Raw genomic sequence first — 24,921 nt, forward strand, 5'->3', positions numbered from 1 at the left:
GGCGAGATGTTTGAGTTAAAAACTCCAAAGGGAGTGAGAGTAAAGACTAAGTTCAAAAAAAGGCAGAAAATGGGCAAATTCACAGGTTCATAAACAGTGAGTACCAGGTGATAATAATCATAAATTTTGAAAAACATCGGAAATGGAAAGTTAGACTCATTCAATTGCACAGCACTTAACTGGAGTAAGTATACTGAGCAATTTGAGCTGCATTTTGAAGCAAATTAAATAACCATTGAGAAGTGAGTGCCAGTTTTACTGAATGCATTGGGTTTAAAGGCAAACTCTTAAAACCACCCAAACCATCCGAAATGTGCTTTGCTGATATCATGAAAGTAATGTAGGAACTATAAGAACAGAAACCATTGTTGATTGCAGAACACTTTAGGTTTCATAACTGGAATGAAAAGGAAGGGGAGTCCAGTTCAGCATACATGTCTGGATTGAAGAAGTCGTCTGAACATTGTCAGTTTGATAATTGGCTTAAGGATGCACTGAAAGATTATTTAGTTTGTCGAATCTTACAGGAAAATATTCAAAAATATCTCCCAACTGAAGCACAACTTATATTTAAAATAGCTGTATCAATGAAAACAGCAGACAGAGATGGAATTGAGTTGCCGTCGGGAATGAAAGTGAATGTGAACAAGATTGCAACATCTAAACAAGAATTGTCCTGGCCAAACAAATCGGCCTGCCAATGCAGGTTTAACAGGAAACTTGCAGAAGATACAACAAAATAGGACACATACGAAGAGCATGTCCAGCAGACAAAAAGAAATGGACTGCATAGGGAAAAGAAAAAGATAAAAAGTCAAGTTATAGTTTCAAAAAGAGCACTAATCTGCATGTTGTTGATGAAATTTCTAATAATGATGAGAGTGACATGGGACTGGCAGCTTTGAGATTTACAATGTGAAAACAAAATGGATAACAAAGAGATGGTGGAGGAACTGAATGAGTATTTTGCATCAGTCTTCACAGTATCAGGGAATAGAATTAGGTACAGTCAAGATAACTAGAGAGAAAGTGCTTGGGAAGCTAAGTGGACTAAGAATAGATAAGTCTCCCGGCCCGGATGAGGTGCACCCAAAGGTTCTGAAGGAGGTGGCTTTGGAGATTGTGGAAGCATTGGAAATGATCTTCCAGGAATCAATAGACTCTGGCATGGTTCCGGAGGACTGGAAGGTCGCAAATGTAGTTCCGCTATTTAAGAAAGGAAGGAGGCAGCAAAAAGAAAATTACAGACCTATTAGTCTGACATCGGTGGTTGGAAGGATATTGGAGTCAATCCTCAAGGACGAGGTTATGAAATACCTCGAGGTGCATGACAAGATAGGCCGAAGCCAGCATGGTTTCATGAAGGGAAGATCCTGCCGTACCAATTTATTGAAATTTTTTGAGGTAATCTCGAATAAGATTGACAAGGGAGAGGCTGTGGATGTTGTGTATTTGGATTTTCAAAAGGCCTTCGATAAGGTGCCGCATATGAGGCTGCTTAATAAGATGAGAGCCCATGGAATTATAGGAAAGATATTGAAATGGGTGGAGCATTGGCTGATAGGCAGAAAGCAAAGGGTGGGAATAAAGGGATCCTATTCTGATAGGTTGCCGGTTACTAGTGGTGTTCCGCAGGGGTCGGTGTTGGGGCTGCTTCTTTTTACGATGTATATCGATGATTTGGATTATGGATTAAATGGTTTTGTGGCCAAGTTTGCGGATGACACCAAGATAGGTGGAGGAGCAGGAAATGTTGAAGAAACGGAAAGGTTGCAGAGAGACTTAGTCAGTTTAGGAGAGTGGACAAAGAAATGGCAGATGAGATACAAAGTTGACAGATGTACGGTTGTACATTTCGGAAGAAGAAACAATCGGGCAGATTATTATTTAGATGGGGAGAAAATTCAAAAATCAGAAGTGCAAAGGGACTTGGGGTCCTCGTGCAGGATATCCTAAAGGTTAACCACCAAGTTGGATTGGCAGTAAGGAAAGCGAATGCTATGTTGGCATTCATTTCAAGAGGAATAGTATATAAGAGTAAGGAGGTGTTGATGAGGCTCTATGGGGCATTAGTGAGACCTCATTTGGAATACTGTGTGCAGTTTTGGGCCCCCTATCTTAGAAAGGATATACTGATGTTGGAGAGAGTTCAGAGAAGATTTATGAGGCTGATTCCTGGAATGCAGGGGCTAACATATGAGGAGTGTCTGTCGGCTCTTGGATTGTATTCATTAGAGTATAGAAGAATGAGAGGGGATCTCATAGAAACGTTTCGAATGTTGAAAGGGTTGGACAGAGTAGACGTGGAAAGGTTGTTTCCCTTGCTGGGTGAGTCCAGGACAAGAGGCCATAGTCTTAGAATTAGAGGGTACCCAGTTAAAACAGAGATAAGGAGAAATTTTTTTAGCCAGAGGGTCGTGGATTTGTGGAATTCGTTGCCACATACAGCTGTGGAGGCCCGATTATTGATGGTGTTTAAGGAGGAGATTGACAGGTATCTAATTAGTCAGGGTATCAAGGGATATGGGGAAAAAGCCGGAAATTGGAACTAGATGGGTGAATAGTTTAGCTCATGGGGGAGCTGCAGAGCAGACTCGATGGGCCGAATGGCCTACTTCTGCTCCTTTGTCTTGTGATCTTGTGATCTTGTGAAAACTAACAATTGATAAACAATATGGCTTACACCCAAAGTGAATGGCAAATTAATTAAAATGGAATTGGACACTGGCTCAGCTGTGTTGGTGATTCCAGAAAATGAGTTTGAATGGCATTTCCAAGATACTGAACAGAAGCTTGCAGATATCCAACTAAGAACATATAGTGGAGAAAAGATAACTCCTGTGGGAATGGCATTCGTAACAGTGAAATACAACAACCAACAAGCCACATTGGGCTTGTATGTGGTAAAAACAGGAGGGCCAGTGGTGTGGGGTAGTGAGTGGCTGAGATAACCACAACTTGATTGGAGATTCACCCACCATTAGCATGCCATATCCCCTGCAATAGAGTCAACTGAAAGTGAATTAAGAATGGTATTGGATGATGCCACAGCAGTGTTCAGAGATGACAATAGAAAACTCAAACATATCAAGGGTAAGATAGTATTAAATAAAAATGCCATGCCCATGTTTTACAAAGGCCGTTTGGTTCTTTATACCTTTCATGACACAGTTGCCAGAGAGCTAGATCCCATGGAGGCTGAAGGAATTCTTTCCAAGTTTGAGTGGAGTCCATGGGCAACATCAGTGGTCCCAGAAGCCATAAGAATGGGTCTGTCAGGATCTGTGGTAATTTTGAGGTCACCATCAATTCAGTACTGAAAATAGATCAATATCCTCTACCCAGGATAGCAGATATCTTTGCAAACCTGAGTGAAACATTTCAGCAATGTGGAGTTAGAGAAGATAATGCCTACCTGCAGATGGAGATGGAAGAAGAGTCCAACGTATTTCTCACCATAAACACTCACAAAGGGCTTTATTGCATTAATAGGCTTATTTTTGGTGTAGCATCTTCACCTGCACTCTGGCACAAAACTATGGACCAGGTGCTTCAAGACTGCCCAGGCACTTAGTGTTACCTGGATGACCTCATTGTTACCAGTAAGGATGAAAAGAAACATCTCTACACTCTCAAGACAGTTTAAAAAAACTACGTGATTACAGCGTCAGAGCATAATGCAACAAATGTGAATTCTTTAAACCAAACATCTCTTTCTGTGGTCACACCACCAGTGCACAAACATTATACAGGTATGCTGAGAAAATTTAGGCAGTGCTGGATGCCCCAAGGCCAAAGGATAGGTCACTATTGGTCACTGTTGCAGTCCTTTTTAGGATTTGTCAACCACTGCAATGGGTTCCTGCCAAACCTGACTACTGTGCTCCACGCCTTGAGCTCATCACTACAGATCGGGAAGAAACGGCAATGGACAAAGCAATGTGAGGTGGCTTTCCAAAAGGTAAAGGAAATGGTGACATCAGACTCTGTACTCACACATTACGATCCAGTGAAGCTTGCCCCGCACTAGACTTCAGCTCATGCAGAAGAAAGATATCCAGAGTAGTCAGAACAATTTACTGCAGTTCCAGAATCAACTCTTATAATCACTGTGGTGGAGACCCCAGGACCTGAGATTATTTCACAGCCATAGAGTGTCACCCCTTGCCAAGAAAGATGGTATCCCACAAGAGTAAGAAAGCCTCCACAGTGATTAATCTCTAGACCTGTATGGGACAATTAAAAATTTACTATGCTATATATATTTTACTGCAATATACATATATATATAAAAACTCCAACTCTATACCATGTTGGCACGTGGCCAAGTGGTTAAGGCATTGGTCTAGTGATCTGAAGGTCACTAGTTCAAGCCTCAGCTGAGGCAGCATGTTGTGTCCTTGAGCAAGGCACCTAACTACACATTGCTCTGCGACAACACCGGTGCCAAGCTGTATTGGCCCTAGTGCCCTTCCCTTGGACAACATCGGTGGCGTGGAGAGGGGAGACTTGCAGAATGGGCAACTGCTGGTCTTCCATACAACCTTGCCCAGGCCTGCACCCTGGAAACCTTCCAAGGCACAAATCCATGGTCTCATGAGACTAACGGATGCCTATTAACTCTATATACAATGAATCTTAATTTATCTATGTGTGCTGTATATATGTGTGTGTGCGTGTGTGTGTGTGTGTGTGTGTGTGTGTGTATATATGTATATGTGGGCGTGTATGTACAAATGTTTGTAGATAAATTAAAATTCATTGTATATAGAGTTGGAGTTTATAACTAAGCAAGGAGGAGTGTTATGTGTTTAATGTTTCAGTAAGATTTGAGTAACATTGTAAGTATATTGTCTGATTAAACATTCTTGTTCATTTAAATAATTCATAATAGATTATATGTAAAAGTACATGTATCATCACACCACTTCATCATACATATACGTCTCGTTTAAAGTAAAAACAAAACTAAGGCTCATTCTTCTGGGCTGCAGTCTTTTTCTTGCAATTAGTTTTATATTTTGAAGTTACAAAAAATAACATCTACAGATCAAAACCTCCACAGAGAGTGGAAAGCTAACCAGTAACAGGAACAAAAATATCACTCTATTAATGACAAATTTGTAATGGGAAGATACTCACCTGAGGTACCTTTTTCATTCATTCCTCGACTTACAGATGCTCCCTGCAAGGTCAGGATTTATTTCCTGCCCCTAATTTCACTTGTAAAGTTGCTTGTTGAGCTGCTGCACTCATTCTGGTGAAGGTACTGCACGGTGCTGTTAGGTAATATTGAATGGGAGGTCCAAGAGACAGACTGATGCACGGTAATGAGCGAATAGTGATGCACTTCTAAGTGAGGAAGGCATGTGAAATGGAGGCAAACATACAGGTGCTGGTCCCCAATGCCTGCTGCCTTTGTTCTTCTTGACAGTTTAGGAAGCACCAGAGTAACCTAGGTACAGAACTGCAGCATATTTTACATATGTTCACTCGCCTGTCTGTAGGAAATGTATATTCATGGTAGTGAAAGGAGAAGGAGGAAGACTTTAGAACTGACTGCTTTACCTAGGCTGGTGCACAGCTTCGTGAATGTTGATGGAGCAGTTCTTATCCAGACAAGTGGGCACATTCCAACCATTGCGTGGCTTGCTCCTTGCAGATGATAGAAAGGCCAATAGGGTGTCAGGAGATGAATCACTCATCACAAAGAATCTGGCTTCAGACCTCCTCTTGAAGCTGCAGTTTTGTTTTAATGAAATTGGTTGATACTGAACTCCAGTATAGTGTTGTTTTGGTCTTGCTATTTGAGGGCACAGACTACGCCATTTGACATGCGTTTGCAAATGCTGAGAATGACCCATTCAGAAACAAAGTATGACAAATTGTTCCATGCCATGACAAGAGAGAAAAGAGATATATATTCTGGGAATACTCCAGTTTGTTCTTTTTTCAAACTAGTTAACAATGACTACTTAATGTCTCATTGGCTCAGAAACGGTAGTCAATGCAAACTACTGTGCACACCACCGATGAACAAAAAGTGTTCAGGGTCACCTCCCCAGAAGAGCTTACAGAAGGAAACCAAGTCTGACTGTCAGGGCAAGGCCTTCCCCCTCACCAGGCCTTCCAGTGTCAATAACAGGCAGCACCAACTTCGCAGCAAGACCAGAGGCAACGAGAAAATTCTTTATACTGTCAATTGCTGGTCTGGGTTCAATCATAATATCCAAAAGAGAAATGAATTATTGCCTGAAGTAAATTACTTACAGAGATACACTCTGCGACAATCATGACAAAAAAGGCTTTATTGAAGTTTTTGAGGACTGTAAACTTGTTTATTCAGAGAATATTGTATTTGCCATTACATGAAGTGATAAAGGTAAATCTATGTATTTAAGGGAAGCTAAATCAGTTGAAGGATAATCTATATAGCAAGTTATGTTGATAGGCTCCTATGTAGTAAGCTTCAATGAGATCCCCTCTAGTTCTTCTTTAGAGATCTCATTGAAACTTAATGAAAGACAATGAGAGTGCACATGGAGAGGATGTTTCCAATAGTGGGGGGGAGGTCTAGAGTCAGTGGGTACAGCCTCAGAATAGAAGGATATCACTTTAGAAACGAGCTTAGAAGGTTTAGCCAGAGGGCGGTGATCCTCTCGAATTCATACCATCCAATTTTCCCACAAAATAAATAAATACAGCCAGCTCTGCAACCCCATATCCACAACATAATTATTACAAGGGGTGGAGTTCTGAACTGAATGGTGCTTTCTAAATCCATGAAATGATTAAAGAAAAAGGTCGATATCCTAATAGGGGAGGGAAGAACTGCTCTGGACTGATGAATTGAGATGGGCTGAAGGACTTTTCTCAAAAATGATGGCTGTCAGACTGACAATCGACATCTCTAAAGTGAGGTCTTGTTTTCTGCCTGCTTGATGTGAGCAGATCCAGTGAGGCTATGTCCACACTAGACCGGATAAATCCGTAACTGAAGCTTCTTCTCTTCATTTTGATCCACACTGAAACAGCGTTTTCCTCCCCCGAAAACGGAGCTTTTCTAAAATGCTCTCCAGAGTGTGTAAATCTGAAAGTGCCAGTTGGGCTGTGTAGAGCGTACCGGGTAACCGGAGCTTTTTAAAAATGCTGTCATGACGTGCCAGAACAGATGGTGGCGGCAGCCCAGCATTTCATTGTTTTCTTGAACGCAACCTCCAACACCACGACAGCAATATCTGACAATAGATGTGTAACATTGTATGGAAATACAAGACAACACTGATGCAGACATGTTTTATACATTCAACAAGGTGCTTTATTAATGTATTGCTTGTGCAAACATTCAATAGATGCAATTGTCACTACTTCCAAAATGTCTTTTTTAAGTAGTAGCTTATGTTTGGCATAGATGTGAAAATGTTAAGGCCAAAAAAGGAAAATTGTAAGTTTCACTTTTACTCAGGTAAAAATAAAATCACTTTTGCCCAGTAACTCGTTTTATTACACATGTTAAATACAGCAAAATAATACAGAAAGACATGGCAAAAGTAAAGGCAAACAAATCAGGTAACAGCAAATTTCACTTTTGCCCAGTAACAAGCCTTATTGCATTTAGTTGTAGCTGTTGTCCCTTTCATCGGTGAAGAGACTATGGCTGTAGGAAATGTTTCCAGGGTGACCCCTCTGTGGGAGTGGGGGAGATGTTGGTGGGGCCACCCGGGGGTCTGTGTGTCCGTATGTGTAGCTATTGTAGTGGCTGTGAGGTTGGTATTGTGGCAGTGAAAAGTATTGGGGGGGGAGCCATCATATTCCTCATCATTGCAAATCCCTCTGCAACAGAGTTAGTCAGTTTTTCAATATTTGTCGTCAGCTGGGTCATACTGTCCGTGAACTCCCTGGTGGTTGCCTCCATACGTTCCAGTATTTGTTTTTTTAGTTTTAAGTCCTCCTGCGCGAAAGCCAACAGCTGTCCATTGTTTGGCAATTTCCTTTTAGGTTTTTCTAGTCTGTAACTGGACAAACGCGCACCAAGTATACCGTTCCCTCTTCGCTTATCTTCTGCAGATGTGTCCTGCGCATGCCCAGTAGGAGGAGATTTGCCCAAATACCCGGTTTAATGTGGACAGAGGTACTTTCAAAAACGCCTAGTGTGGACACCTATCATTTTTACGTGAAACTGGCGTTTTCAAAATTATCCGGTCTAGTGTGGACGTAGCCTAAGGCTCCTCCTAACCTTTGGAGCTAGGTTCTTCATGAAAATAGTCATTAAAAAACCTGCACATACTATTAATTTAAAACCACACAAAATGCTGAAAGAAGTCAACAGCAACATCTGTGGAAAAGGGTAAACAGCCGACATCTTGGGCTGAGACCCTTCTTCAGGATTGAGGACTAATATTAAATGCATTTCTTAAAGTATCTATGGACCAACATTAAGAGGACAAATTCCCAGTTACAATTTGTTCATCTTATTAACAAAGTAGAATGACATATCAAAATGAGGATTTGTGGTTCTATTTCAAAACCCATTAACTTTAATAAAACTGAAATTAAAGTTCAAAGTAAATTCATTATCAAAGTGTGTCACCACATAAAAACTGACATTCATTCATCTTGTGGGCATACTCAGTAAATCCAAGAAGCATAACAGAATCAATGGCAGACCACATCCTACAGGACAAGCAATCAATGTGCAAAAGACAACAAACTGTACAAATACAATAATAATAATAAATATTGAGAACATGAAATGAAGAATTTTTAAAGTGAATCCATAGGTTGTGGAAACAGTAAAGAGAGTGAAATTGAGTGAAGTTATCCCCTCCGGACAAGAGCCTGATGGTAGAAGGATAATAACTGTTCCTGAAGCCGATGGTGTGGGTCTTGAGGTTCCTGTACCTGCTTCCTAATGGCAGTATTGTGAAGAGGGTATACCATTGGTGGTGGGTGTCCTTAATGATGGATGCTGCTTTCCTGCAACATGGCTGTGTGTAGATGTACTCAATGGTGGAGAGTGCTTTTCCCATGATGGGCTGGGCCGTATCCATTACATGTTGTAGGATTTTCCATTCCAGGGCATCGGTGTTTCCATACCAGGCTGTGATGCAAGCAGTCCATATACTTTCCATTATACATCTATAGAGGTTTGTCAAAGTTTTAGATGTCATGCTGACTCCTTGCAGTCTTCTAAAGAAGTAGAGATGCTGCTGTGCTTTCTTCATAATTGCACTTACGTGCAGGGCACAGGACAGGTCCTCTGAAATGGTAACACAGACGAATTTAAAGTTGCTGACTCTCTCCATTTCTGATGCCCTGATGAGGACTGGCTCATGGACCTTCAGTATCCTTCCCTTGAAGTCAATAATCAACTCCTTGGTCTTGCTGACATTGAGCGAGAGGTTGTTGTGGCATCACTCAGTTAGATTTTCAATCCCCGTCCTATATGCTGATTGTCACCACCATTGTTTCCGCCAATGACAGTGGTGTCGTCAGCAAACTTAAATATGGCATTGGAGCTCTGGTTAGCCACACAGTCATAAGTATAAAGCAAGTAAATCAGTGGGCTAGGCACACAGCCTTGTGGTGCACCTGTGCTAATGGAGATTGCGGAGGAGATGTTGTTGCCAATCCAAACTAATCTGCAACTGAGGAAATTCAGGATCCAATTGCACAATGTATTGAGGCCAAGGTCTTGGAGCTTATTGATTAGTTTTGAGGGGATGATGGTATTTAATGCTGGGCTGTAGTTAATAAAGAGCATCCTGATGTATGTATCTTTGCTGTCCAGATGTTGCAGGATTGAGTGAAGAGCCAATGAGATGGCACCTGCTGTCAACCTGTTGTTCCGGAAGGCAAATTGGAGTGGATCCAAGTCACTTCTCAGGCAGGAGTTAATATGTTTCATCACCAACCTCTCAAAGCACTTCATCACAGTGAATATAAATGCTACCGGATGATAGTCAGTGAGGCAGGTAACCACATTCTTCTTACACACTGGTATAACTGAAGCAGGTGGGTGCTGAAGCAGGAGCTTAAGGATATTGGTGAACACTCCTGCCAGTTGATCAGCACAGTGCCTACCCGTCCAGCACTGGGTCAGATCCTTTCCATGGGTTCACCCTCCTGAAGGATGAGCTCTCACGTTGGCCTCATGACTGAAATCACTGGGTTATCAGAGGCTCTGGGAGTTCATGAAGCTTCCTCCATGTTTTGACAGTCAAAGCGAGCATGAAAGGCGTTGAGCTCACCTGGAAGTGAAGTCTTGATGTCATCTATGTCTCCTGGTTTCACCTGTTAAGAGGTGATGGCATTCAAGCCCTGCCACAGCTGTTGAGTGTCCTTCAGTGATTCAAGTTTAGTCTGGAGTTTCCACTTCACCCATGAGATGGCTTTCCAGAGATTGTACCTAGACCTCCTGTATCTTACTTGGTCACCCAACCTGAATGCCACTGATCTGGCCCTCAGCAGATTGCAGATCTCATGATTCATCCAAGGCTTCGGGTTGGGGAAAATTCCAAAAGATTTTGTGGGGACACACTCATCTACAACAGCCTTTATAGAGTCTGTGACATATGTATTCATTCAGATCCTCTGACAAGTCCTTGAACATGTCCCAGTCCTCTGACTTGAGGCAATCCCATAGCCGCTCCTCTGCCTCCCATGACCACTCCTTTGTTGTCCTTATCCCTGGAATGTTGCTCTTCAACCTCTGCCTGAAAGTAGGTAGGGAAAGGACAGCCAAGTGATCAGATTGGTCTGGGCATGGAACGGTAGGCGTTCCTTATTGTAGAATAGCTGTGAGTCTAGTGTGTTGGGAACCCTAGTTCTCCAGGTTTTATACTGATGGTAACTGGGCAGAGATTTCTTCAAGTAAGCCTGAATGAAGTTCCTAACTACGACTTGAGATGTGTCGGGATGGGCTGTTCCTTGTTTGGTGATGGCAGCATTCAATATCTTGAGAGCTTGATTATCATTGGCTTTTGGCAGAATATAACCTGCGGTTTTACTTGATTTTAAAATTTGTTGATCTGTTTATATCTTCACAAAACAAATTATCTGCCAAAATTATGGAGTGGTCACTTATTGCCTAAGTTATTTGCAACCAATTATTCTGAAATAGTATTACAGTATTGCAACATAAAAGTTAACGTTCCAGCAGCAGGGGAGAAGTTAAAACTGAGAAATGTTATTTCTTCCCCTATTCTCTACTTTACTCAGAAATTAATGCTTAATTGTACTTCAGCTCTATTTTAGTCCATACCTCCAAGGAAATGCAGGGAAGCCAGCCAGGCAACCAGAGGTAATTCAATAGGTCTTGTAGTTCATATATGAATCATGAACGATGCTGCCACTATAACCACCATCTCTCCTGAATACACAAATGTTTCCTGCTGTTCTCTCCTCTTCCCAAACAATCCAGGCCCCCACTCCAATCTTTCTTTTGGAGGAGAAAGAATACTGCTTTGGATTACATGAGAAATAATCTTTAAAAAGGTATTACATGAAAGATAAAGACTGATGCTTTTGGCGAAGTTTAATATTACATTTGTGTTTAATGTAATAATTAATTTGAAATCAAAATAAGTCCTCCATTAGAGCATATCATAATATAAAAATTCATAATACAACTGCTGTTATATCTCCTGACTATTTGAAACGTTATGCAGCTGAAGGCTAATAGGAAAAAAAAATTCTAGGCTAATCAAATAATAACATCCCAATACAGTTATCTTATAAGGAAAACTTTAACAAAGCTACATTCTAGGCATGAAAATCTATTAATCTGGAGCATAAATCAGCAGGATTGGAGCCTCACAAAATTACCCTGAATAAATTCACTGTCGATGTCAGAAAGAAGAAAATGTAAATTGTATGATTTCTCATGAGTCTCCTAAACTAAGTGCCTGTGAACCGTGCTGCTGCTGTAATCACCATTCATTTCATTTCATTTCTCCTGAACACATCTCACATACAAGAGTTTCATTCTGCCTTCTCCTCTTCCTGAATCCCATTCCAAACCACTTTGTGCAACTTCTAATTTGTCCAAATTCTGATGAAAGGTCATTGAATATCTCTATGGATGCTGCCTGATCTCCTGAGTATTTTCAGCATTTTATGTACTTTATACTGTAATGGAGGACCATTGAGCTTCACTTCCAACTTGCAGCTCCATTGCAGTTGGTCTTAACTGTAATTGTTGGAAGATCAAATGATGATAGGCTCCAGTTTCTAGACCTCCTCTACCTGTTTCATCTTCTTTACATCTCACATTTGAATGTCTTCATTTATAGGTTTTGAGGTTCAATTGGGATAAGTGTGCAGACGCGGCAGCTCGTCATCACGCAAGGACGCTGAGAAGATTCTGGGATAAAAGGGAGACACTGCCTAGTGAAGCAGTTGTTGAAGGAGCATGAGTCAGAGTAGCAGGGCTTTGGCTCACTGGGGCTTCGGCAAAGACAGGCCTAGGCGAGGTAAGTTACTTTCATATTTCTATTTTCCTCCACCTTAAGAATAGTGGGTATGAGTGCAAGGCTAGTTTTCTGCTCTGGGTAGCAGATGTGGGATATCCGGGAGACACCTAGCCTTAGGTGAATCAAGCTGCAACTCCTTAGAGACTGAGTTAGGGAAATGGAGCTGCAGTTCGATGAGCTTTGGCTTGTTAGGGAACGAGGGGAGGTGATTGATAGGAGCTACAGGCAGGTAGTCACATTGGGGACACAGGAGACAGATAAGCGGGTGACCGTCAGGAGAGGGAAGAGAGGGCGTCAGATAGTGGAGAGCACCCCTGTGGCTGCCCTCTTAACAAAAAGTACTCGATTTTGAGTACTGTTGGGGGGTGGGGATGACCTACCTGGAGGAAGCAAAAGTAGCTGTGCCTCTGGAACTAAGTCTGGCCCTGTGGCTCAGAAGGGTAGGGGGATGGCAGCATCCTCAGAGGAGGATGGCAGCAGTAATAGGGGACTCTACAGTTAAGGAGACAGTTAGGCGATTATGTGGGCATGAAAAATAACCATGGATGGTATTTTGCCTTCCAGGTGCCAGGGATCGTGATGTTTCTGAATACATCCACAATATCCTGAAATGGGAGGGTGAGCAGCCAGAGGTCGTGGTACATGTTAGTATCAACGACATAGGTAGAAAAAGGGAGGAGGTCCTGAAAGCAGAATACAGCAGGTTAGGAAGGAAGCTGAGAAGCAGGACCTCAGGGGTAGCAATCTTGAGATTGCTGCGTGTGCCACACGACAGTGAGTATAGGAATAGAATGAAGTGGTGGATAAATGCGTAGCTGAAGGATTGGAGCGGGGGCAGGAATTCAGAATTCTGGATCATTGGGACCTCTTGTGGGGCAGGTGTGACTTGTACAAAAAGGACGAGTTGCTCTTGAGTCCGAGGAGGACCAATATCCTGGCAGAATTTGCTAATGCTACTGGGGAGAGTTTAAACTAGATTTGCAGGGGAGTGGGAACCGAAGTGAAGGGGCAGAGGATGGGGTGGTGGCAAACAAATAGAGACAGCTTATAGGGAGTTTGTGAGGAAGGCTATGCAGATGATAGAGCAAAGATGCACTTGGTCTGGTGATTTGAGATGTGTCTATTTTAATGCAAGTATCATCATAAACAAAGTGGATGAACTTAGAGCATGGATCAATACGTGGAACTATGTTGTTGTGGCCATTACTGACACTTGGATGTCTCAGGGGCAGGAATGGCTGCTGAATGTGCCCGCTTTAAATGTTTCAAAAAGGACAGGAAGGGAAGCAAAAGAGATGGGGTCGTGGCATTCCTAATCAGGGATAGTGTCATAGCGGCAAAAAAGAAGGAAATCATGGAGGGATTATCTATGGAATCAGTGTGGATGGAAGTCAGAAACAGGAAGGGGCTAATAACTCTACTGAGTGTTTTTATTGATGCCCCAGTATTAACAGGGACATCGAGTAGCTGAAAAGGAGGCAGATTTTGGAACGGTGCAACAATAATAGGGTTGTTGCGATGGGAGATTTTAACTTTCCTATTATTGACTGGCATCTCCTTAGAGCAAGGGTGTAGATGGTGTGGAGTTTGGTATGTGTGCTCAGGAAGCTTTCTAGAGGAGAGGCTGTACTTGATCTGGTATTGGGAAATGAACCTGGTCAGGTGTCAGTTCTCTCAGTGGGAGAGCATTTTGGAGGTAGTGATCACAACTCCTTTACCATAGTGCTGGAGAGGGATAGGAGTAGACAAATTGGGAAAACATTTAATTAGGGTAGGGGGAAATATGATGCTATTAGACAAGAACTTGGGACTATAAATTGGGAGCAGATGTTCTCAGGGAAATGCGCAGTGGCAGGAATGTTCAGGGAACATTTGCATGGCATTCTACATAGGTATGACCCATTGAGGCAGGGACAGGATGGTAGGATAAAAGAACCACAGTGTACAAAGGAATATATGTCTGAGCATATAGACATTAAGAAAGAGGAGGTGTTGGAGCTTCTGAAAAGCATTAAGTTAGACAAGCCGCTGGAACCAGATGAGATATATCCCAGAGTACTGTGGAAAGTGAGGGAGGAGATTGCTGAGCCTCAGAGGATTAATCATTGCACCACTAATAGAGACGGGAGAAGTACTGCAGGATTGGAGGGTTGCAAATGTTGTTCACTTGTTCAAGAAAGGGAGTAGAGAAAACCCAGGAAATTATATTCCAGTGAGTCTTACTTCAGTGGTGGGCAAGTTATTGGAGAAGATCCTGAGAGGCAGGATTTATGAGCATTTGGAGAGACATAATCTGATTAGGGATAGTCAGCATGGCTCTGTTAAGGGCAGGTCATGTCTTACGAGCCTGATTAAATTCTTTGAGGATGTGACTAAACACATTGATGAAGGTAGAGCAGAAGATGTAGTGTATATGGATTTCAGTAAGGCATTTGATAAGGTTCCCCATGCCAGGCTCATACTGAAAGTAAGGAGGCATGGGATCCCAGGAGACCTTGCTTTGTGGATCCAGAATTTGCTTGCTCACTGAAGGCAAAGGGTGCTTGTAGATAGTTCATGTTCTGCATGGAGCACAGTGACAAGTGGCGTTCTGCAGGGATCTGTTCTGGGACCCCTCCTTTTTGTGGTTTTTATAAATGACCTGGATGAGGAAGTAGAAGGGTGGGTTAATAAATTTGCTGATGACACAAAGGTTGGGGGTGTTGTGGATAGTGTGGAGGGCTGTCAAAGGTTACAGCGGGACATCGATAGGATGCAGAACAGGGCTGAGAAGTAGCAGATGGAGTTGAACTCAAGTAAGTGTGAAGTGGTTCATTTTGGTAGGTCCAATTTGAAGATAGACTATAGTAAGACCTTTGGCATTGTGGAGAATCAGAGAGATCTTGGGGTCCAAGTCCATAGGGCACTCAAAGCTGCCGTGCAGAATGACAGTGTTGTTAAGAAGGTGTACGATGTGTTGGCCTTCATCAACCATAGGATTGAGGTAATGTAAGATCTTGGTCAGACCCCTCTTGGAATACTGTATTCAGCTGTGCTCACATCACTACAGGAAGGATGTGGATACTATAGAAAGAGTGCAGAGGGGATTTACAAGGATGTTGCCTGGATTGGAGAGTATGCCTTATGAGAATAGGTTGAGTGAACTCGGCCTTTCTCCTTGGAATGACAAAGGATGAGAGGTGACCTGATCGAGGTGTATAAGGTGATGAGAGGCATTGATCATATGGATAGCCATAGGCTTTTTCCCTGGACTGAAATGGCTAACACAAGGATATAAGTTACCTTGGCAAATATTTTCCATACAATTTCAATAATACACAAACTGCAATGGTTCAAGATGTTAACAGGAATGGGTAACAAATGCAGCTTTACCTGCATCATTATTTTTAAGTCACAACAAAACATTATCTGCTGTTGATAACGACTTTACCTCTTGTCCTGCAATAGATTAGAAACATAGTTTGGGGGTATCAGGTCTTGGTGTGCAGACGCAAGTTCATACTAAGAACAGTCTGCAGGATGATGCTGGACAAAGTAACATAGTCCTGAAAAACTGAAAACCTTTTGGCCCTTGGAATAGTGGAAAATTAGCACTGATTTAATTCCCCATGATATCGGCTCCATTAGTCTTATTTCTTTATTTAGGTTCCCTATCTCACTATTAGCACTGAATTTATGGAATTTCATTATGTCCCCAATGATAGAGCCGCTCTTAAAATATTTGTTTTTCTTTCTCTTTCTCTCTTCAGCATCTCATCTCCTCCACAGATTCCCGCGGGGTTTAAAAATCACAGTCACTGTAAGACCACAGGAGCAGAGTTAGGCCCTTTGGCCTTTCGAGTTTGCCCTGCCATTCCACCATGGTATATTATCCCTCTCAACCCCATTTTCCTACCAAATCCCCGTCATTTTTGACGTCCTAATACGTCAAACGTCCTAACGTCCTATCGACTGCCGCTTTAATTACACTCAATGACTTAGCCTCCATAGCCAAACATGGCAAAAAAAAAATTCCACGGATTCACTACCCTGTGGTTAATGAAATTCCTCCTCATCTCTGTTCTAAATGGACTCCCCTCTCATCTGAGTCTGTGCCATCTAGTTCTAGACTCACTCACTACAAGAAACATCCTCCCTACATCCAGTCTATTCAGTCTCTATTTCAATATTTGATAGGTTTCACTGAAATTCCCCTCAGTCTTCTAGATGCTAATGACTACATCCCCAGGGCCATCCAACACTCCTCATCCATTAATCTTTTCATTCCCAGATTCATTCTCGTGAAATTCCTCTGGACCCTGTCCAATGCCAGCACATCTTTTCTTAGGTAAGGGGCCCAAAGCCATTCACAATAAGTGTGGTCTACCCAATGGCTTATAAAGCCTCAGCATCACATCCTTGTTTTTTCATTCTAGTCCTCTCGAAATGAATGCTGACATCGCATTTGCCTTCCTATCACTGACTCAACCTGCAAGTTAACCTTTAGGGAATCCTGCACAAAGACTCTTAAGTACCTTTGCACCTCTGATTTTTTTTTAATTTTCTCCCCATTTAGTAAATAGTCAACATCTTTATTCCTTCTTCAAAAGAGCAAGATCATACACTTCCATACATTATATTCCATCTGCCACCTCTTTGCCATTCTCCCAATCTGTCCAAGTCTTTCTGCAAACTCTCTCCTTCCTCAACAATACTTGATCCTCCACCAATTTTCATATCACCTGCAAACCCGGCCACAAAGCCGTCAATTCTGTCATTCAAACATTCGCATTTAACATCAGAAGAAGTGGTCCTAACACTGACCTCTGGGGAACAGTACCACTCGCTGGCAACCAACGAGAAAAAGCCCCCTTTATTCCCACTCTTTGCCTCCTGCCAGTCAGCCATTCTTCTGTCCATGCTAATACCTTTCCTGTCAAACCACAGGCTCTTATCTTGTTAAGCAGTCTCATGTGCGGCACCTCGCCAAAGGCCTTCTGAAAATTTAAGTAAAACTATCCACTAACACTCCTTTGTCTACCTTGTCTGTATTTCTGTTATATTTTGTAACTCCAAAACATAAAATTAATTAAAATAAAAACAAAGGATTCCAACATGCAATCTAACTTTGTGTTTACTTTAAGCAAGAGGTAGACAATTCACGTATTTTTACATATAACCTTAATGAACTATATAAACAAACAAGAATGCTTAATCAAACGATATATTTCCAATATTAATCAAATACTACTGAAATATTAAATATACAACACTCCTCCCTGCTTAGCTATAAACTCAATATAGAATGCATGTCAATCACATACACAATATACTATATAACACAACTAATATACAGACATCCACAGCATAGTAAATTCTAAATTGTCCCATTCAATCCTAAAGATTTAATCTTTTTGGAGGATCTCTTACACTTTTGAGTTTACATCTTTCCTCACAAGGGAGGTGACTCTGCTTGGCAGGTGAGACTTGTGACTATGAAACAAACTCAGATTATGGGGCTTCCTCGCTGGTGGTTGTAGGAGTTGACTCTGAGATTGCAGAAAGTGGTTCTGACAGCTCCGGACAACTTTTCTTCTACTTTACTTAACTTTTCTCTCAGGATCCACTTAGATCCTTGCTTCTCCTGTAGACCTGGCTTCTTTCTCTCTCGTTCCAACCCTTTTTCTTCATTCTAGTATGTGAATCTGAATCTTGGGAACTCCATTTAGTTCACTGGAGTATTATTGTATCAATCCCTCTTTTGGTCCCTTTACAATCTGATCTCTCCTCTTGGTTTCCTCATCCACAACATCACCTGATGAATCCTCTGTTTTTCTATCTCCGTTGACTCTTTTCTTATTGGTCTTTCATTCATCCAGCTGGACTTCGGTCTTTGCAACGGCTTTTACAAACAGCTATTCGTCTCCCACTCTCATTCAATAACCTTAATGCACACAGAGTAAATTCTGGTTCTTTATACTCACAACAGCTGAATGCTTGCAACTTTCCTGAAGCCACTTGAACTCACTTTTAGCTTAAAACCAAACCACATTTTGCAAGTAACTCTCTGATTAGCATATCAGAAAATTTCTTAGACGTGTTGCCATCAAAAATTGTTGTAGTCGGACCACTGCTTTCATCACTTTCATGATCCCTCTGATCAGCATGGTCCTTCTTTGGTTCAATGTGCTTTCCAACCAGAGATACACAGGTTGGCACCAACAATTGTTTACCCTCTATTGGGCAATGGTTCCTTGTGTACAGCATGGAGACAGTGTGGCATTATCTAGTACCTTCTTAGTTCACTTTGAGTTGACTCTTTTGCAGGGGGTGTGGCATGCAAGTGGTTGATGAATCTCCAATCCAGTTGTAGTTTTCTCAGCCAATCACAGACCCACAATGATATCCCTCCTGTCTTAACCACATACAAGCCCAACGTGACTTGTTGGTTGTTGTATTTCACTATTACGAATGTCATACCTTTTCTATGGTGTAAGTTCTTAGTTGGATATCTGCAGGCTTCATTTCAGTATCCTTGAAATGCTGTTCAAAATCATTTTGTGGAATGATTGAAACAGCCAAGACAGTGTTCAATTTCATTTTAATTAATTTGCCAGTTTACTTCTCATGTCAGCATATTGCTCGTTTAATGTTAGTTTTCACATTGTAAATCTTAAAGCTACTCAGTCCTACATCACTCTCATCATTATCATTTTTTTCAACAGCATGGTGCTATTTTTAACCGTGTAACTTGACTTCTTGTCTTTATCTCTTCCCTGTGTACTCCATTCATTCTTGTCTTGCCAACATGCTCTTTATATGTGTGCCACTTTGTTGCATTTTTGGCAAGATTCACCTTTAAAACTGAATTGGTTTGGTATTTGTGAACCCCTGCCACAACAGTAACACAATTTGTTCCGCCAGGCCCATTTCTGTTTAGACATCACAATTTTGTTCACACTCACTTTCATTCCTGATTGCAACTCGTTGCATCTCCGTCTGCTGATTTTATTGACACAGCTATTTTAACTGCTCTTTTGAGTTGTGCTTCAGTTAGGAGCCATTGTTTAATGCTTTCTAGTAAGATTCTACAAACTAAATGATCTCTCATTGCATCGTTAAGCCCATAACCAACCTAACAAAGCTCAGACTGTTTCTTCAATTCAGCCACATTAACTTCTTCCTTTTCGCTCTGTTTATGAAACATAGTGTGGTGCAATCAACAAGTGGTTTTAGTTTTAAATGTTCCTGCATTATGTTCATGCTAGCAAAGCTCATTTCTGGTGGTTTGGTTGGAGCAGTTAAACTTCTCAGCAAATTGAAGGAAACAACAAATTATCCATTGTGCAATTAAATATGTCCATCTTTCTGAAGTATACAGCCATTTCTGCATTTATTTAAATTTATTATTATCACCCAGCTCTCATTTTTATATGAACCTGTAAATTTGTCCATTTTGTTTTTTTTTTAACTTGACTATGTCCTTTACTTTCCCAAAGAAGCACATGCTGTGCTGCTTTTTTTTTTTAGCTCAAGTGTCTTGCTGCACTTCAACAGGTAGGAAATCATCCCGGATTTGTTTAAATCTTCTTTGTTGCCGTGTTAGATTTTGTACCTCTAAAACATAAAAATTAATTGAAAGGAAAACAAGGGAGCCAGGAAATAACTTGTGTAAGGTTGTTTTGACTTTAATTTCAGTCCACGCATATGATGTGGTGGCGTGATGACCTCTGCCATTCACATACTTTTGCATATAACCCATAATGAATTATTTGAACAACAAAGAATGCTTAATCAAACAATATTTCTCAAATATTGCTGAAATACTAAATACACAACAAAATCCACATCTGACTTGTGGGAATCATTTATAAGCAACTGGTTAGAGTTCAGGACCAGCATGTTCCTGTAAGTATGAAAGATAAGGACGGCAAAGTTTGGGATATTTGGATGACAGGAGATATTGTAAGGTTAGTTTAAAAAAATAAGCATGTGCAAGGCTTAAGAAACTGAAATCAGACAAGGCCCTTCAGAAATACAAAGGAAGCAGGAAAGAACTTAAACAAGGAATGTAGAGGGATAAAAGGGGTAATGAAATAGGATTGAGGATATTTTATACATACAATAGGAGTAATAGGTTAGTTCAGGAAAAGGTAGGTCTTTCCAAGGACAAAAGGAAAGAAATTTATACCTGGAGTCAAGTGGGTGAGTTGCTAAACAAATTCTTCATATCAGTATTTGCCAGAAGGAAGGACATGGATGATGGTAATATCAGGGAGGGATAGGTTCACAATCTTGGGTATGACAATATTAATAATGAGGAAGTACTGGGTGTCTTGAAAATACCGTAAGGTGGGTAATTTTCAAGGGCCCAAGGATCTCAATCAGTATCCCAGGATACTGATGAAGGAAAAATCTTTGTATTCTCTTTAGCTGGGGGTGAGGTACCAGAAGAGTGGAGAAAAACCAATGTTGTTGCCTGTTTAAAAGGGGCAATAAGGATAATCCTTGAAATAGTAGGCTGGTTGGTTTGGTATTGATGTTGGTTTATTATTGTCAGATGTACAACGATACAGTGAAAAGCTTGCCTTGCATACTGTTTATACAAATCAAATCATTACACAGTACATAGAGCTAGAATAAGATTGTACAATAACAATGCAGAATAAAGTGTAAACGCGACCAAGAAAAAGTACAGTGCAGGTAAACAATAAACTGCGAGCTGATGAGATAGATTATGATGCCAAGAGTCTATCTCATCAACAAGAGGTCCATTCGAGAGTTGGATCACACTAGGATATAAGCCGTGCTTGAGGTTGATGATATGTGCTTTCCGACTTTTGCATCTTCTGTCAATGGGAGAGGGGAGAATGGAGAATGTTTAAGGTAGGTGGGGTCTTTGATTGGTAGGTAGATTCTCAGGGAGAATTTACCTTTGGCATTTGGAAAGGCATGGATTGCATGCTTTGCTTTTTGAAAAGGAGATCCTCTCTCACAAATTTGATTGAGATTTTTCTGAGGACTGGATGAAGATGATTCATGAGTGCAGGGCTGTAGTTGCTCTCTACATGGATGTTAGTAAAGCATTTGACAAGGTCCCCCATTGGTAGGATGGTTCAGAAGGTCAATTGAGATAAGATTCTTATTGAGCTAGCTGGTTTGATTTGATCTTAGAAAGCAGGTGGTAATGGTTCTGTTTCTTTCGTAGTTGGCAGTCTGTGGCCACTCGTGTTCCAGTGCTGGGACCTCTGCTTGTAATATGTATCAACAATTTGAACAAAAGTGTAAGTGATCTGATGAATAAATTTTCAGATGCCACGAAAATCTGTGGAGTTGTAAATAATGGGGAATAGATCAGCTAGAAATTTGGATTGAGAAATGGCAGATAGAGTTTAATCCAGACCAGTGTGAGGTGAATCACTTTGGAAGGTCAACCACAAGAGGAAAATGTATAGTAAAGTCAGGACCTTTAGGAACTTGGGTATAGAGAGGGATCTTGGGTATCAAGTGCATTGCTGCCTGAAAGGAGAAACACGTAGATAGGGTGGTACAGAAGGAATATGGTATACCTGCCTCACTAGTGAAGGTATTGAGTGTAAAAGTCAGGAAGTCACTTTGTAGCTGTAGAAAACTTTGATTAGGTCATACTTGGAATATTATGAGCAAGTCTCATTGCCACAATACAGGAAAGATGAGAAGGCTTTGTAGAGGCTGCAAAAAATGTTCACCTAGATGTTGCCCAGATCAGAGTCTATGGATATATGGAGAACTTGGACAAAGATGGATTGCTTTCTTTGCAGTATCCATCTTGTAATTTCATCTACTATACTTCTATCAGGTTGGGTGAAGAGATAGGCAGGGTAGATAACCAGAGTATTTTGATATAAAGGAAGCCTCATGGGTGACACTAATACAATAATAGCACTTGTCGTACATGCAGGGATAAATGCCAGGATGGAGATTCTTTCCAGTCCTGATGAAGAGTATTGGCTTGAAACATCAACTGTTTATTCCCTTACATAGATGCTACATGACTTGCTGAGCTCCTCTAGTATTTTTGGTGTGTTGTTTCAGTGCTATACTGTTTTATGTTCTAAATAAAATGTTTCAGAAGTTTTTTTCACTGTCATGATGTGCGTGTTCCTTGCCATGCCAATACACACTCTGTGTCCACCTTATTAGTTACACCTGTACACCTGCTCATTAATGCAAATACTTCATCAACCAATCATGTGTCAGCAGTTCAATGGACAAAAGCATGCAGACAGCTGTTGTTCAGACCAAACGTCAGAATGTGGAAGAAGTGTGGTCTAAGTGACTTTGACCATAGAACGTTGGAGACAGACAAGGTGGTTTGAGTATCTCAGAAACTGCTGATTTCCCGGGATTTTCATGCAAAGCAGTCTCTAAAGTTTACAGTGAATGGTCTGAGGAACAAAAAACATCCATTGAGTGGCAGCTCTGTGGGCAAAAATACCTTGTTAATGAGAGAGGTCAAAGGGGAATGGCCAGACAGGTTCAAGCTAACAAGAAGGCAACAGAAACTCAAATAACCACTACAGCAGTGGTGTGCAGAACAGCACATCAAACTTTGAAGAGGATGGGCCACAGCAGCAGAAGACCAGGAAATGACAGAAAAAAGTGTAAATTGTTCATTCCTAATTATCCTTAAAAAATTGGTCACGAATCACCCCTAGAATATTAAAATGTAGATGTGAGAAAATTTGGTTCAAGATGTTTACTGGTGTGATACATTCCATTTATAGTGAAAAGAACAAAATGCAATAAAATTTCTCCGATCCTTTTCCTGCTCAAAACATGCTTGTCAAATTAAAGGGTGTGATCACTAAGTACCCAATGTACTGACACTTGAAAGCAAAAAATAACATTTTGTTTTGACAAGAGTAACTTCTGGAAAGTTTCAGTAAAGATGCTCATTTATCTTTATCCTAAAAGGCCCAGGAAATGAGCAATTCAGATTTCTGCTGATGTGCAGCCAGATGAATATCAGGAAATTTGTACTGTGCCAGTGCGTGTGAACTGGAATTAGCTACTGTGCCCTTGCTAGAGAACGACCAGCAGATTCCTTACAAAGACCAACGCAAACGTTAGTCTGGACAACTCTGTTTTCAGGAGAGGTTGGATGCAAGCCTGGCAAAGCTTCATGTCGTGGTTGCTCGCTTGTATGTGGGCTTCAGAACAGGGTTAGCAATCACGACGTGAATATACATGTTCCAGCCAATCAGTATTTCACTCTGGTGGTATTTGACTCCTTTCCTCTAAATCCAGTCTTGTTGAAATTTGACCAAAAATACAGCAGTATCTATGCTCTCGACTTTTCTTTGTCCTTGTTCTGGGAAAGACCACTGTTTCAATTGATGCGGTAAAGGAACAGTATTCATTTAGTAATAAGTCACTGCTTCCTAGCCAGACTGCTGCCATTAGGTTTCAGTTTGAGAGCTTTGTTTAACGGCCTTGTTGGTCTAGCATTCATTGTTTCTTTTTCCATTATCCTGCACCATTCTTATTAAAGTCAGTGAAATGTTCATCTGCTTCAGTGTCTCTCACACACTTGGGTCAGCAAGTCTCCACCAACTAAAGTGGTCCCAGCAGAGAGAGAACAATTGTTCTCAGCCCTCAATTTTGTTGACAGGCTATAGAGAGGCTAAACATAGTCGAGGCTGGTTTGGCTGATGTGGCTTGTACAGTGCAACAACCACTCACAGAGCAGTGGACCCCGTCCAAACCAGAGTCTGCTGCTCAGGAGGAGGAGAAGGTAAAGTCAATGGGGTCTGGGTTGGCTGAGGTGGCTGGCACAGTGCAGCAATTGCTTTTAGACAGGCAAGCCCAGTCCGAACAGGAAGAACAAAGGGTCAGCACTCGTAGTGACAGTTCAGCAACTAACCTCAGAATCAGGTGGCAGCCATCACCACTGTTGCTGTTGTAATTCAGCAGCTGTGGTCTTCAGCCAGAACAGAGCCACTCCCAGCATCTCCCACATCTTTCTTTGTAACGGTCCCAGCAGTTTGCAGATCAGAGCCGACTCTTCCTCCACCAGACAGATACTCTGGTGACTCTGACAGCTGCAGGAGCTTTATCACCCTCCGTGAGCTGGTATCCCAACCCAGCCAGACCAGTTCGGGGATGATAAGCGTAAACTGAATTACACGGTGAATCCCTCAGATGGACCACCACTCAGCCTGCTCAATGTTCTATGAGACAAAGTTCCCCCGGACCTTCCAACAATCCATGGTTGATTTCAAGAGAATGTTTGATCTTCCCAAATGGGGTTAGGAGGCAGCCCACTGACTCCTGGACCTGCGCCAAAGGAGAGGTACAGTGAGGGACTATGCAGTGAAGTTCTGCATGCTTGCCGTCGAGATGGGGTGGAACAAGATAGATCCCTCATCACAGCTTTCCAGCGTGGCCTGAGTGCAGGGTTCTGCATGAGATTGCAGTGCGTGATGAT

At 41.6% G+C, this 24,921-nt stretch overlaps 1 long non-coding RNA gene across 1 annotated transcript in view; it reads left to right on the plus strand.

Annotated features, from left to right (window-relative positions):
- Positions 1–24,921, plus strand: part of LOC140194736 (uncharacterized) — an 83,745-nt gene that overhangs the window by 40,320 nt on the left and 18,504 nt on the right. The window contains exon 2 of the long non-coding RNA XR_011885279.1: positions 12,294–12,473. This is a non-coding gene — a long non-coding RNA (uncharacterized lncRNA). The remainder of the gene's footprint in view (positions 1–12,293; positions 12,474–24,921) is intronic.

The sequence above is a fragment of the Mobula birostris genome, chromosome 3, assembly GCF_030028105.1.
Source record: "Mobula birostris isolate sMobBir1 chromosome 3, sMobBir1.hap1, whole genome shotgun sequence".
NCBI classification, from domain to species: domain Eukaryota; kingdom Metazoa; phylum Chordata; class Chondrichthyes; order Myliobatiformes; family Myliobatidae; genus Mobula; species Mobula birostris.